Below are 16,620 nucleotides of genomic sequence, written 5' to 3' on the forward strand. Positions count from 1 at the left end.
ATTATTCAACATCAGTTTCAGAAATACAATGCGGTGGTCAGGCCTCTACATCAACTATGAAGTGGACTCCCCAAAAGGACATTGGTCCATCTGGCCCCCTAAGAAATGCTTACAACATTATTGATTGTATTCTAAGGTTTTTAAGCTCCTTTCTTTTCACTTGACCAGACTTAAAAAGCCTTGGCTATTTTGTTGGTGTTTTCTAAGAGCTCTTGTTTCTGTTCAAATTTACTCTCTGTGCTTTGGCATATTTTATACTCTCTTAATTACTGCTTAACTTTTTCCTTCTTTTTGTATTAGGAAAATGAAAAAAGAAGCCCATATAAATGGACTTACACTATAGCACGCTATTAATTAGAATATCGCCCACACCCAGCATTCTCTCGACCCTCTGCCAGAACTCAGAGGCTTCCTCCCTCCAGAGGAAGCCACTGTCCTGACTTTTGAGATAACGATGTCCTTGCTTATGTCTGTGTTAAGACCCGAGGTACTGTAGTTTTCCCTAATTTTTATGAACTTCTGGATTAGAAGCATATGAATATGCTATTTCTTTCCTCCTGCTTCTTTCACTCAACAATGGATACTTGTTGGATGCGTAGCTGTTCTTTCTTCACTCCCATACTGGGGAATCTTCTGTAAAAACTGCAAGTTACATATGTGTTTTCCTGTTGATGGATATTTGGGCTGTTTCAGCTTTGGGCTAAAAATAGCAGATGGTGTGAATTCCTGCTCAGATCATGGGGTACACGTTTCTCTAGGGTACATACCTAGGAGCAGACTTGCTGGATTCTGGGAAGTGGTTTGTATTTGAATTTACCAAATTGGTTTCCGATTACACCCCCAACATGGCTGGGCCCTGGCCCTTGCATCTGCCGCCTTCCCCTGTAGGGCCACCTACTGCCAAACCTCTTGGGGTAAAAGCAACCCCAGTGCTCTGGGCTCAGCTCACCTCTCTGAGTTCTCTCTCTCATAAATGATATTGGATATTGAAACTATCCATTATTATTAGTTGTTTTCCATTGGTCCAAATGACCTAGAATGTGACATGAGAAATGGCAGCTTCTGCTTTTTTGAGGTTAATTATTTCCTCAAATTTGCTTAACATTTCTTTGTTATTGTTCTTTTCACTTCGTGAATTAAATGCTTAATTTACTCTTAGTCTTTATCGTTTCTTTTTTAAAGATTTTTATTAAAAATATGGCTAACATACAATATTATGTAAGTTTCAGAAGTACGCCGTAGTTATTCAACATTTATCTACCTAAGTGATCACCATAAGCCCAGCAGCCATCTGACACCGTCCCACGCTGTCACAACATTGTTGACTACATTCCCCATGCTGCTCGTTACATCCTGTGACCTGTTTGTTTTGTACCTGGAATTTGGACCTCTTATTCCCCTTCATCTTTCCCCCCTTTTTAATTTTTCAATTACAGCTGAAATTCAACATTATTTTATATTAATTTCAGGTGTACAGCATAGTGGTTAGACATTGTATAATTTAAGAAGTGATCCCTCTGAATAGTCTAGTCCCCACCTGGCACTATACATAGTTATTACCATATTATCGACTATATTCCCTACGCTTTACATCCCTATGACTATTTTGTAAATACCAATTTGTACAACTTAATTCTTTCACCTTTTTCACCCTGCCCCCAATTCCCTCCCATCTATCACTCCCAAATCTAGAACCCATCTGACACCATACACAGCTATTACAATATTATTGACTATGTTCCTTATGAAATACCCTACGTCCCCAAGAGTACTTTGTAATGACCAATTTGTACTTCTTAATCCCTTCCCTTTTTTTCACCTGCCCCATCTGGCAGCTATCAAAATGTTCTCTGTATCAATGAGTTTGTTTCTGATTTGTGTTTTTTTTTAAATTTTGTTCTTTATATTCCACATATAGGGGAAATCCCACATTACAAATGACTTTCTCTGTGTGACACTCCACTCAGCATAATACCCTCCAGGTCCATCCATGCCACCACTGATGGCAAGAACACATTCCCTTCCCTGGCCGAGCAATATTCCACTGTATATATGTACCACCTCCTCTTTATCCATTCTTCCATCGACAGACACCCAGGCTGTGTCCACATCTTGGCCATTGTAAACAATGCTGCAATGAACATATGAATGCACACGTCCCCTTGAAGTAGCATTTTGGGTTTCTTTGGATAAATTCCCAGAAGTGGGATCACTGGGTCCTTCTTTGTCTCTTCTTACAGCCTTTGTTTTAAAGTCTATTTTGTCTGGTATAAGTATTGCTACCACAGCTTTTTTTTTTTTTCATTTCCATTTTCATGAACTATCTTTTTCCGTCTCTTTACTTTCCATCTGTGTGTGTCTTTCAATCTGAAATGAGTCTCTTGTAGGCAGCATATGTAAGGGTTTTGTTTTCTTATCGATTCAGCCCTCCTATGTCTTTTGTTTGGAGCATTTAATCCATTTACATTGAAAATGATTGTTGATAGATATGTATCTATTTCCATTTTATTATTCATAATTTTGATCTTCTCCCCACCACCATCTTAAAGAAGTCCCTATAACATTCCTTGTATGCCTATTTCCTTCACCAGGTTAGGAAAGTTTTCCATCATTTTTTCTTCAAATAGGTTTTCAATCCCTTGCTTTCTCTCTTCTCTTTCTGGTACCCCTATGATGCAAATGTTGGTATGCTTGATGTTGTCCCAGCGGTCTCTTAAACTCTCCTCATTTTTTTGGAATCTTTTTAATTTTTGTTGCTCTGATTGGGTGTTCTCTGCTACCTTATCTTCCAAATCACTGATTTGATCCTCTGCTTCATCTCGTCTGCGGGTGGTTCCTTCTAGGGCATTCTTCATTTCAGTTATTGTATTCTTCACTTCTGACTGGTTGTTTTTTTGGTTTCTATGTCCTTTTTTATGCCTGCTATCTCTTTGTTGAAGTTCTCACTAAGTTCCTTGAGCATCCTTGTAAATGTTGTTTTAAACTCTGTCTCTGGTAGGTTGCTTGCCTCCATTTCATTTAGTTTTTTTAGAGTTTTCTCCTCTTCTTTCTTTTGTGGTGTATTTATTTGTTTCCTCATTTTGGCTGCCTCTCTGTGTTTATTTCTATGTATTAAGTAGATCAGCTATGTCTCCTACTCTTGTCCGGGTGGCCATATGTAGTAGGTGCCCTGTGGGGCCCTGGCACAGTCTCCCTGGTCACCTGCTCCAGGTGCTCCAGAAGTGACCCTTGTGTGGATTGTGTGTGCCATCCTGTTATAGTTGAGCCTTGATTGTTATTGGCACATTAGTGGGTGGGATTGACCCTCAAGCTGATTGGCTGTGGGGTTTGGCCATGTCCACAGCTTTTGGGCTGCTGTGTGGGGGGTTTACCTTACTGAGTGGGATTTGCACCAGTGGGTTCTGGTGCCTGTTGAGATTGCCCTTTGTGTGTGCCACCTGTGGGGCTAATTGGGTGGTGCTCTGCTGTGGTCTGAAGCCAACCTCCAAGTACATTTTTTCTGGGGCTTTTTGGGAGGGGCTTCAGTACAGGCCCAGGTCACCCACTGCCTGTGACTGGCCAGGGACTATCTGGTAGGAGCTATAAAGCGATCTGTGGTTGTTTGCTGCTTGTGTGGAACCTGGAGGCATGATGGAGAGGCCACGTTGTGAACTGAGATCAGTTGCCACCAGTACCGGGCCTGGGGTAGCTCTACAAAATGCCAGGATACCCTGAGGCCTGTTGCCTTAAGGTTCAGCCGCTGATAAAGCCTCATGTGGTATGGAGTTGGGTGAAGCAGGATCTCAGGGAGTCACTATAGTGAAAATCATTGTGGTCATCAGGTTATCGTAGACTATGGTTTGGTGCCAGTGCTGAGCCTGGAGCTACTGAGCAAAAGTCTCAGAGCACACCCAGCCCAGTCACCACCTGCTTTGGGCCTGTGGATTCCAATAGCCAGAAGAGTGCAATGCATGTGGGGCTGGCTGCTTGTAGAGAAAGTGTCTCAGGTGTTGGGAGAGTTGGGTGGGGTGGGGTCCCAGTGAGTCAGCAGGGCAGAGCCTTGGAGCTCACCAGGCCAATCAGATTCAGATTTGGCCCTAAGGGTCGGGGCGGGCTCAACACAGGAAAGATGGCGCACCTGCCGACTGCCTGGGAGGAGGACTCCCTGCAGAGAAAATGCCGACTGTCCTCCAGCCCTTGCCAGGGAGCCACACACCTCAGTCTGCTCCCTGCATGCCACTAACACCTCGCAAGTCACCATTCCTTCGCTGGAGCCCAAGGTGAGTGTCTGCGAGCGAGTGAGTCTGCGCGTGGGCCATTTAAGAGGAGGCCTGGGTTTCCCACTCCCTTCTGTCCCACCTGAAACGTCAGAATCCTCACTGTTTTTCACAGGCAGATGTGGAGGCTCCTCTTCCAGTACTTGGGCTGAGGAAGTCAGTGAGGAGCAGGGGTCCTTCACGCCTCGGGGTCGGGGGAGCCTTCACGGCAGAGGTTTCCGTCCCCATTTTCATCTGCCACACGGAGGTTTCACACCAGCCTGTTCACGTCTCCACCCCTCCTACTAGTCTCATCGTAGCTTTTTCTTTACATTTGTCGTTATGAAACTTCTGTTCAGCCAGGCTTCAGGTGGTTGTCCAGGCTGATTGTTCTTTACTTTGGTGTAATTTTACTGTGTTCACGGAAGGATGCAGGCCCAGCGTTTATTGGCTCTGCCATCTTGGATCTCTGCCTAGTCCAGTCTTTTCTGAAAATGCATTGAAGCTCCAAATTCTCCTCCAAGGACTGCTTCACCCACCGCTTTCAACATGGAGCGTTCTTATTAGTGAGCATTTGTAATTTTGGTTTTGACTTTCATCTGCATTTGTAAGTTATTTAGAGGTTGTGGTTCATGTTTGTGAGTAGGTTGACACTTTGGGACTACCCGTGATTATTAGTTTCTAGTTTTAATGCTTTGGATTCAGAGAAATGGCCTCTGTGGTTTCTGCTTTTGTGGGATCTATTGAAGTTTCTTTATGCACTAAAGCTTGGGCATATTATATATATTCTGATGTTATGTTGTTCAATGTATGGGGCCTTATACTATTAGCCAAAAGAAATATAGTTTTATATAAAATATACTTCCTTGTCTTAAATGTCCACTCTGTCTTGATTTTTCGGTCTGATAATAAGTTTCAGCTTCCTCAAATATGACAAGGCACTCTTTATTGATCCATCTCCCATAGTTTATTGATGTCATTTAGAGTGTTGGTTCTATGTTACAACACTTTTATTTGCATTATGTTTTTACTTCTTAAAGTCATACCAACTATGGCTACATTATAAAAACAATTTATTTTAAAAGTTATATCTTTTATTTTCTCACTATTATTCTTAGGAAATATTTGTGGTTTTCTTGTTGCAAATTCTGTACAATTTCTGTTAGGATTTGTCCTTGTACTTTATGTTTTTGTTTGCTATTATGACAATAATTTTCTCCCATTCTGTTTTCTAACAACTGAGGAATTAATTTTTCTATATTTAAGTTTTTTCTGGTTACTTTACTCAATAAATTAATTCTCAGGATATCTATGTAGTGGTATATTACTTTCAAAGAATGATTTTGCATTTATAATAGTTCATTTTTTTTGTATTTCACATGTCATTGTTTGGGAAAAATCTATCACAACAATGCTAAACATTCATAGTGATAATAGACATTTTTGTCTTATTTCTAATTTTAACAGGGATATAGTCAATGTTTTTGCAAAGCTCCAATTTTCATCTAAAATGATATTTCTACTATTTACCTGGTTCACATGGTTAAGAAGCAAAAATAATGAAATGACTGTAAAACACTATATTAATATAAGGTGGTAATATTATCTGTTACAAAGATCGACTAAGTTAATATTCTTAATGGTGTGGGGCTCAGAAGGCATTCATTTCCCTAAAAACTATCCATTTCCCATTTTCACGGATGAACTAAAGATTAACACTGGCCCCCGAGATGGATTCTTTCCTTCTTTGTTAACTATTCACAGGTGGACTTGTTCTTAGGTAGGCGTAGAAAACCTACCTAAGGTTTGCCCAGGAACCATAAAAGCGTATTAAAATATTCTCTGGTCTTATTGTCCAAATTCAAGTTCAGCATAGATTCTGAGCCAAATCATCTTTGGGACGCCTATCCTACTTGATGGGTAACAACAAAAGGCATTTCTTAGGGGTCTTTATCAGGTGTTCCGTTTCTGCAGAGCAGTTTCTATCTTTGATCTGAGGCTGGGAAATTGTGGTTGAACAGGGTGCAATCTACTGTCCCCACCCTGTTTCATGCTGAGCGGTCCTGGGAGGCAATCCTGTGTGGATGCAGCTGAACTTCCCCGTTCGGTTTCGTTAGTGGAGGCACCATGCCCAGGGTAGAGCCGACCCTGCCCTGCCAGCTGGACCACCACCCTGGAGATGGGTGGGGCAGCGTGTCCTCCTAGGACCCACTGGCACCCAGAATCCATCCACAGGCAGCAGAACGGACTGCCCTTGAACTGCCTGCAACTTCCCCTGTGATCAGGCTTCTAAGCCACTTGTTAGATTGCCCCACTCTTCTTAATGCAATTTTTCAGCAACTCAACATATTTGTTCTTGAGCAATTTAGACACCAGTCCATGTTTGTAAAGAAATGTTCTCAGGAAAAGTCTCTGGAGGGGTATCTAGTGCATGACCATTTCATGATAAAATGGGATGGTGGCCATCAAGAACTCATGCATTTACTTTCCTGCCACCTCTGCAATCTCATTTGACGCCACTTCCCATGTTGGTAAGCAGGTTGCACCTCCCTTAAAAATGAGGACCAAACTCCTAGCTCCTTGGTTGAACCAGCAGAGAGATAATAAAGCGAAAGAATGCGTAATGTTCATTACACTGCTGTGCGGGACTGGGGCTAAAGCTTGGGCCCTAAATGGTTTCTAATCCCAGGATGCACTGATTGTGATAATGTGTGAGAGCAAACCGGCTGCCTGTTATAAAATCATTGCCAATATGAGCAGAATAAAAAATGGTGAAAGGGATCTGGTTACAGATTCTGTTTATTCCATGAGGATTTGAGGAAAGCAAAGAGGAAATGATTCTTTTTGGAACTTGTTCTTGAAAGATTACCTTTTATGCAGGTAAGTCAAAAGGTTAAAGAAGTGAACAGAATTTAAATACAGCCAGTTATAGTGATTTTTCTATAGTTTGACTTAACTGCTTCATAACATAATAATAATAAAAAAACCCCAAAACAACCTGCAGTACGTAGCCAAGGACAAAGAATCCTGAAGATATAAAAGCTGTAAAATCTTGCTAAGGCTCGTCTATAAAATATCATTTTGATTTTGGGTCCAGAGAAGTGCCGTAGATCTCAAATTACAATAAATCTCTCAAAGTCCGATAGTGGTTTCCGCCAGCCTGCGCCTGCAGCGGACAGCGTTGCGCCATCTCGTGAAGCTATGATTAAGGAATTGGGGGGAAAGGGTGAGAGTGATTCTGGACTTTATTTTGGCGCCTTGCAGAGCTCAGTGTTACCACAATTATTGGTTTTCTGAAATATGTCGCTATGCATTATTCTGATCAGATTACTTGCATTGCACAATTCTCTGGTGACTCACGGGACAATAGCACAAAATAAATCTCTCTCTGAAATTTAATCTCCGTGTCTGTACACTGTTAAGAACATCTACAGCTCTCCTGTAAGGAGCTGTATATCTTCCCTAACTGAAGTGGGGCTTGTTCTTTAATTGTCCATAATGCAAATTCACAAGCAGGCAAATGAGCACATGGCTGGTGTGTGTGTTAGGAACGAGGCGTTGAAACGTAGCTGATTGTTTTCCAAGGCCCGTGTGATGACATCCTGACTTCTTTTATAAAAATGCCACAGCAGATTGGGTTGAGTGGTTTACCCAAGGCATTGCCCTTTCACCTCCAAGAAGTTTCTAGTCTAATTCTTTTGAAAATCTTCCTCCCCGGCGAGGGGTGACTGAGTACGTGGAACCATCCTTGTCATTTTGTACCTTTTTCCACGGAGGCTCTGTCAGGCTCCCCTCATTTTAAAGGGACAAACTGATCTGTCTTTAGCTGTAGAATTTCCTCCGGGGTGGCGGGGTGATTTGCTCGAATAGGAAACCATGAGATACCTGTGCCCTGTATTGAAGTGACCCTGCCTCATGTTCCTTGAGCTGTGGGGCACATTCATGTTGAAAATGAGTGATGGTGGGGGCAGGAATCCGACGCTGTAAAAATAGGGCCCACGTGCACAGCTGAAGTGCTCACAGCAGCCAGGCTTCCTAAGGGCCCTCTCTTTAGAACAGGACAAAATGCCATGGGGACATGCAGCCGTCAGCCCAGGACTCAGCTCTGACTGCCTCTTGTTTGTGAGGAAACCTCACATCTTGAAGTCATGTTTTCCTCTCTTTCTAGCAATCCTATTGTCAGAATGTTGTCAGCTCCCCTGACTTGGGTGTGTACCTCGGGAGCAGACTCATATCCTGGGGAAGTGTCCAGGAAATGTTTATTCTTTATTTCAAAATTAGCGTTTGTTTTTTTTTTAAATGATACAAGAAAGACATGCTCATTATTAAAGGAAGCAAAGAGTACAAAGTATGTTAAACGGAAAGTTGCCACCCCACCCCTGCCAGCCCATTTTCCACTTGTCGGGGTCCCTCTCCCCCGAAACTGCCTGGCTCTCACTGTCTTCCGTGCCCTCGCGGGCATTGCTGGGCACGTACACAAGAGGAATTGCGTGTTATACCCTGTGTGTCTTGCCTTTTCTCGCCTCACATCCTGGAAGGTTTTTCACTTCCATATGTAAGTTCAAGCTGATGAAAATTCATCCTGCTTAGTATTCCAAAATATACTTCATTTAACTTGTTCTCAATTCATAGATGTTGAAGTTGTTTTCGGCAAGAAAAAGGATGCTGCTTTAGAGCGTAAGCCCTGATACGAGGGACTTGGCTCAAGTCCTCGCTGAAGTGCTCGTCGGCTACGCTGCCTACCCTCTCTGAAACCGTTTCCTCATCTGTAAAATTGGGATGAAAGAAACTCATGTCACGGGGTTGTTGAGAGAATTAGAACAATGCACATAGACAGTGCAGACCAGGGCTTTGCATACTGAAAGCTTTCTCTGTATTTTTTCTGGAGTAAACACTCTGTGTGTGTGTGTGTGTGTGTGTGTGTGTGTGTGAGAAAGAGAGAGAGAGAGAGAGAGAGAGAGAGACAGCAAGCAAAATCAAGTCAATGCACTGTAAGACTAGCTCTCATAGGTGGAATTCAGCTGGATCAAAGCATGTGCACTGTGCATGTTGACGAGTATTGCCCAATGACCATTGTCAACGCTGTACCACGCCACGCCGTCAGTAAGGATGCATGCGTGCCCCTTTCCCGTACTCGGGTAGAACTGGACATCAGTGGGTGGGGCAGCCTTGCGAATCAGCCAGGGGAAGTGGTGGTATGGCTATGATTGGCATTTACTTACTTACGGTTTTTTCATATCTTTGTTGTATTGCTTCTCAGCAGCCCGTTTATATCTTGGACATTTTCCTTTGGGGCCAATCAAATGTAAACGAACAAGATGTGGAAAAGTTCTGTTCACATTTGTAAAACCTCCCTGCCACCTGTCATGGGTGCTGGAAGCACTTTCCCCACCATTTTCTCGTGGAACTTTGCTTTGCAGAATTTTACAGTTTATTGAGTCAGCATTATCAGTCTTGTCCTTTGTTTTTTTTTCTTCCTAGCTTTCTTTGTACACAAATATAACTGTTTTAGCCATTTCTAATTCATCAGGGCAATCCGCGCTTCTTTCGGGTCTATCATGCTCGCACTGACGGTGCAAGCCCCGGAGATCTCCCGAACGTCTTCATCTTGCATCACTGAAGCTTTCTATCTGTAGAACCACGTGTCCCCCACGCCCGCTCCCCCAGGCCTGGCAACCACCATTCTAACTCTCTAAACAAATCAGGATTGTGCACTTAAAAACTGGTTAAGAAGGTACAGCTCATGGGAAGTGTTCTTACCGCAAAACAAAACAAAGACCAAAACACCAAACCAAATGAACCACAAAACCCAGACGGACAGGAGGAAACATGTGGAGGTGAGAGGTCTGTTTCTTGCCTTGATCATGGTGATGGTATCACAGATGTACGCACATCTTCAAACTCATCGACTTGTATACATTCAATAGGGCTTGTTTTGTAAATATACCAGTTACACCTCAATAAAGCACGCACACGCACACAAGTTAAGTATTTGGCCAAAATGAAATTTACTTTGGTGTCGAGTTGCAGTAGTGATTCGTTATTCCCTTCCCCAGTTTGCTGGTCAGTGCCCTGAACAATGTCCTGAAGCGTCCATCCGTCTGAATGGCAGCACTGTAACATGAACATTTCTATACGTATTTTAGACATTTTTGGAGACTACTCTGTTGCCTGTATTTACCTAGCCATTCTTATTTCTGTATCATATTGCCTTTAAAAAAATTATTCCTTTAAATTATCCTGTAGGGAAATTGAATTTCATTCTTTGAGTGTGCAGCTCGGATTTTTAGCACGTTATGTACGCATCAAGCTGCTTTAAATAGTGTAACTTTATTATAGGCTTTATTAATGCAGATTACTCTTCTCTTAAAAATGTTTCTTGACACTTTCCATATAAGCATCTTAGAATAATTTTGTCCAATTCCAAAAACACCTGCTGATGTTATTTTTTTATCTATTAATTTCGTGCTAACTGCTCTCTGTTTACTATTGAGGTATGTGTTTTTGTTTACTCAAGTTCTCTTTCATGTGCTGTCACTGAGCTACGTGTATGGTTCTGCATGTTTCTTGAGTTTATACTTAGCCTCATCTGGTTTCTTGTTATTGTGAATGGGAAATCCCCGCCCCATGTATTTTTTNTTCAAGGGAGGTAAGTAGGACGTGGCTGTCAAGGCTGGAGGCCCCTGGAAGAGATCCCTTGTTTTTAGGAGTCATGCTGAAATTTTTAGGGATGGAGTGACTACCTTTCAAATGATTTCTCCAACGTGGCAACCCGTGAGAGGTCCTGGACCTGGCCGGAAGCTTGGCTGGCTCCGGGGTGGTGTAGGAAGAAGTGTTTGCAGCGGCAGGAAAGGTCTATTGAGTGCCTGGGAGGAGCCACAGAAGCTGGTCCCACCTCACTCCCAGGCAGAGACCCCCATACATAATTTAAGAAAAATAAAAGAAAGTCTCTAGCAGCTAAGCCCCAGTGCATCCATTTTTAAACCCTTCACACCTCACCCCACCCAGCAGGAGTGAAAGCCCTGGATTCACAGTTGGGGCTCCCTCCCAGGGTTAGGGAAGGCGCAAAGGCCTCGTGGTGTCTTCCCCTTCCTCACCGCCTGCTTTCTTACACGCGGGTCAGGGTTTTGGGTGTGGTTTTGTTTGTTTGTTTGTGAAGTTGTTATTTGGGGCCCACAGGTCCCATGGCTAACCCAGGTGGCAGGAAGCAGAGCGGCTGCTTTTGGGGTGCCGTGTGTGTGTGTGTCAGAACGCCCTAACGTCTGCTGGCTGGGTGGGGCGCAGGGGTGGACGAGGCCAGCGGGGTGTCCGAGTGAGCAGGAGCGGCTCCACATCTCATCAAAGGCAGATATTAACGGCTTTAGTCTGACTCCCCAGGTTTCCGTCTGAGCTGGGTGGCGACTTTGGCTGCCAGATGGAAGAAGAAAAAGCCCATCAAATTCACAAATGCAGTCATGTGTCGTTTCTGCTCAGCCACATCTGGAGAGATACCTAAATGTGGGTATTGGGGCCCATCTTTGCTTTCTGGTTGTTTAAAGGCTCAGCAATGCTGAGATTTCTGGTGGACAGAATTGACTCAATGCATAGAGCAAAGGGGCTGGAATTGGGGTTAATGAAAGAATGCATTCTGATTTAATTTTTCAACATTACATTGTTGTTGTTTTTTTTAACAAGACCCCTTTCTATGTATACACCAATGAACATGGTGTTGTCAACAGAGGAGCTAATACTTAACCATGATAGCTAAACCTTTTGTGAGGTCAAACTTCGGTTTTCTTTTCTCACCCTTTAAAAGCCTAAATTAGAAACTCTAGCCTAGAGCTGTGGTTGCGAGAATGGGGTGTGCATTAGTCCCGCTCAGGATCTCTTATGTGAGTGCCTGTTTGTCACAGGGGCTGGTGATCTCAAGGACTTGATGACCTCGATCGCAGTTCCAGACACCAAGGGGAACGTGGACTCAATGCTTGCAGAAAGGCCTCACTGAGCACCCCTGGGTCCCCTAGATGCTGGGCTGATGAGCCTGTGTCACCCACGAGCAGAAGACTGAACATTTCAGGTTGGGAAAATGATAGCAAAACCCAGTATTTTGTTGCCTTTGGATCTAAAAAGTATTTTTGTTATGTCCTGTTTATATATCTACACGTGGTTTTAAAATACGGCCCCTTAAACATGTCATTAATGTCTGTTGCTCATAGTACAATAAAGTGTCAAGGGTTTGCAAAGACTCAACCTTCTGACAAATAGCTTTTTATCCTATGGTTGGTCTTACTGAGCCATTTTAACATTTTTTTTTCCTCAGTATCTAACATCGTATTTTAGTTCTACCGTGATAGGCTTGACCTATTCAAAATATTGAGTGTCTCCTTCAGTGAGGTCATTTGAATAAGCCTTTTCAAAGCAGACAGTGTTCTTCAATGGCATTTTAAAGTGTCACGAAAAAAAGTGTTTATTTCCTCTCTCGGTTCACAATCTCATGTGAGGACCTCATTGTCCCCTAGAGTGGAAGGCAGGGCCCTGCTGCCCGCCTGTCTGACCAGCTTTCCTGGTTTGCTCTGTGCTTGGAGGACAGTCAAAAGTCTTATGATTTTCTTCAACCCTGAATCCAGACCAGAGGGCCCAGCCCCGCAGGAGTGAAATTGTGTATAAACCTGGTGTCAGATGTGCCCCCTGTCGGCCCCGCAGGGCGGCCCCCACACGCCTCAGGTCTGGGTCACTCACATCACTGCGCACAAGAGAATCACTCAGCAAATGAAAATGTCTCCTCACGGCGTCCCTGCGGATTCTGAGTCGTCGATGGGATGGAGTGCTGTGCGGGCAGCGTGAGGTCCAGCACGTGTCTGTCCCTTGGAGGGAGAGTTGGTGTGAGCTCTGACAGGAAGGGGCTTTGCCCACAGTACAGCAAGACGCTTGCTGGAGTGGACACGTGGTGATAACCGCCACTGATAGGTGACATCCAGGACTGCTGTCATACAGGAATTTCACCAGCAGCTCATTCTGCTCATCCCCAGCCGTAACGTTTGTCATTAACTGGTGGCCAGCTCTACAGGTTTCTCAGCCCAAGTGTGACTCGACCTGTTTCTTCAAGGAAGGCTATAATCTTGATGCTTCTGACATTCAGTTTGTTCGCCTTCTTTGACGCCTCCATGCCACTAATTGAGAAAGTCCATCGAAGACACAGGATGCTAGTGACATGCAAACAGGCAGGGCAATAAAACTCAATTTTCAGGTAATCCTCACCTTACTTTTTAATAGCTCTTGACTATTTTTGAATGCTTGATAGAAATTATCACGTATCACAGATTTAATTTTCATAATGTGTGTTTGTATGGAGTCCTGTTGATTATTAACAATCACTGTATTGGAGTATTTAGGTTATTATTTTCCTGTTAAAAATAGTTAATTATTAAAACTATTCTTTGTTTTATTTTTAAAATAAAATACCTCTATTTTATGTTAATGTTTATTAAATATTAAAAATACAAGGTCTGACAAGCTCATGAACTCATTATAGAAAAAATGCTACATCCCTCATTGCTGAATATCACTACNGAGAGATTGCACTGGAGAGAGAGCCTGTCTAGTATTTGAAAGATTAAATTACATTTTTGTTCTTCTAGTGTTCATTTTTATAATTAAAAAAAGTCCTTACATTTCTATTTCTTAATTTATCAGCTTCAAATAGTACTGATTTGCCCCAACCTATAAAAAAAATGGGGAAATAAGTGGCCATATAGTTTCTCTTCCCTTCCTGTCTCTGGATTTTTATTTTTGTTACAATATTAATATTCTTTTTTTTAATATTCTTGATTAAATAAAAATATGTATTTACTTTTGGCTTTTTTCCCCATTGTTCTTGCAATTGCTTTATCTTGGTTCCACAATTAGACATCTTTAGTGCTCACAAGCAGTTTATTTATCCTCGTTGTTTATTTCTTTGTTTGCCTAGCTTGCATTAGCTTTCTTGTTTCCATGTGTGCTACTGGAAAATATGTTTTCTATTCACTGTGGACATAAGCACATTGGCTGGGTATAAAATCCTAAGTCATACTTCCTCCCCCAAAACATTGGGGAAGAGGGTTTCTCAAAGTGTGATTTTTCTGGGACCCCTGCCTCAGAATGATCAGATGTTTGCTTCATAGTAGTTCCACCCTAGGGATTCAGAAGTTCTAAATGCTCTGCCCACTGACAGACACATCTAGGTCATCACCCTTTTGCACGAAGGTGCAAGAGCCAGTGGCCCCAGCTTGTTCTGTGGACTCCAGGCTCTGAACTGTGGGAGCGAAACCGTGAGCCAGTCAGGAACTTACTTTTGTGAGCTGGTTTCCTCATCTGGTTTGCTGCCCCTTAAAAAAAAACAAAAAAACCTTATGGGATTTTAAATTTCTTGAACTCCAGTCATTTTCTCTGGATATATCTTTGGGTTTATAGTCTTGTATAATTTTTCTCCCTGAACTTGGGGATTGGCTCTTTGGTTTAGGAAAGTGTTCCTTCCATTAGAACTTGGAGTGGCTTCCTTTTCTGCCCCACGTCCTCATCTGCCACTCCATCCTCACTCAGCTGACTTTCTTCATCGCCAGCCTCTGAGCTTTGTCCAGGTTTTTGCTTCTTCCTTGTCTTGTCTCCACTATAAGCCCAGGTGAGGTGGTGGCTTCTCACAGCTTATGTCAGAGGTGCTAGAACAGCATCTGCACATTGTCAGAACTCAATCATTCAAAGAATTGTAGAATGAACAAATGAATGGCTAAGTGGGTGAATGAATGAAACAGCCACATCTGTGTTGAAACCAACTGAATCTAAACTGGAACCTATGCTTTCCTTTCATATCTATCACTTTCTCCTCATAATCCTTCATTTTTCTGCTTTGTTTTGTGGACTTCTCCACAGGCTTGTCCACGTGCCTACATTCTCAGCATTGTCTTTTCAAATTCCTGCTGCTTTGAGATTCTCACTTCTATAACAGTTCTGTTATCTTAGATTATCTGTTTCTGTTATTCTTTATTTTTATCTCTATTTTGTAATGTCCTGTGTTTTATCTCTTATAGTTCTTCTGTAAACTATTTGTCCCATATTCTATTTTCTCTTAAATTTATCTGAGAATATAAAAAAGTCATTTAACTGGAAGACATTCACCCCCACCCCACCCCCATTTTTGGAGAGATTCTTTGAAACTATGTCCATTGTCAGACTTTTCCATGATGTAGTCTGTGTTTTATTTGGGTTATATCCCTGCTAGACCCTTTTTGAGGAGTATTGCTCATTTGTGAATGGGGACAATTTCGTTGGGTCCTGCTAGTTACTGAACCCGCTACTTGGGTTTCCTGCCCACCCTGCACCTTCCCTGCCCTCATGGGCAGTTGTTACTCACTTTGGGTTTAAGAAAAGCAAACCTGACTTTGCCTCTTTTTACTGGAGCAACTTAGAAAAAGTGGGAGGAAGGTGCAGTCAGCTGTCGGGTGGGGGGGCCGGTGATGGAACCGTGCCTGGCTCCAGGCTCCCCTCGTTAGATCCATATGTCCCCGAGTGTTTCTTACATGATTCTGCTAAAGCTGGAAAGAAGTTACAGCCAGCATGAGCACGGTGTTTATAATGATTTGTTTTGAGTAACTTGGTGGTATTTCAGGATTCAGCAAGTGCTGATAATTTGTGAGTAACTGCTGGAGGCAGAGAAAACTAATGTTTATTGGATACCTACTAGGTGATGATGGCTTTACATCTGTTATCATTCAATTTAATCTTCACAACAACCCCACGAGCTGGGTATTATTATCTCCATTCTGTGCACCAGGAAACTGGCTGGAGGTGCATTCCTACTGGGATATGATTCTGTAGTAAGTACTAGCTCTACTGAACCCCAAGGTCCTCTGTGCTGAGATGTCTCCATGACCGTTTCTTGCCCTTCTTGGCAACATTTGACTTTATTGGGGCCTAAGTGAAGACAAGGTTTGCCATTGTGTTCATCTTTCTGAATGTTTTTAACACAGGGGTAAGAAGTGATCTTACCTGTGGGTTAAGGCTGTAGGAAAGAACGGGTTAAGACAGCAGTTAGAAACAGGTGGCGTGTCCTCAGCTTCTGGTTACGTAGCATTGCAGCTGCTGGGCTATGGAGAAGGCCAAGGAGGAGGAGAGACACCTCGTGCCTTTAGAGCCCCCCGTCCACTTGCCTGTCTTCCCAGGGGCTGCATCTCATGATGGGACCTTGGGCAGCTATCATCTTACCTGACTCTCTCACCCTCACAACATGTTGCAGATCATGGGCATTCAGTAAATGCTGGTTGAATGAATTAGTGAATCAGTGATGGTGAAGTGAGTAGAGGCTCTGTGTTCACATCACACACCCTTGGAGACCTACTTATGCTCTTATACCTCTTCCATCCTTAACTGGGCA

The 16,620-nt window shown here is 42.9% G+C and overlaps 1 long non-coding RNA gene across 2 annotated transcripts in view; it reads left to right on the forward strand.

Moving 5' to 3' along the window:
• The window catches only part of LOC109383547 (uncharacterized), a 22,016-nt gene extending 9,831 nt beyond the window's left edge, over positions 1–12,185 (forward strand). For both annotated transcript variants that reach the window (XR_002124208.1, XR_002124209.1), the window contains exons 3-4: positions 11,613–11,732; positions 12,128–12,185. This is a non-coding gene — a long non-coding RNA (uncharacterized LOC109383547). The remainder of the gene's footprint in view (positions 1–11,612; positions 11,733–12,127) is intronic.
• Positions 12,186–16,620: the final 4,435 nt, after the last annotated feature.

The sequence above is a fragment of the Hipposideros armiger genome, unplaced genomic scaffold (genome assembly GCF_001890085.2).
Source record: "Hipposideros armiger isolate ML-2016 unplaced genomic scaffold, ASM189008v1 scaffold_85, whole genome shotgun sequence".
NCBI classification, from domain to species: Eukaryota; Metazoa; Chordata; class Mammalia; order Chiroptera; family Hipposideridae; genus Hipposideros; species Hipposideros armiger.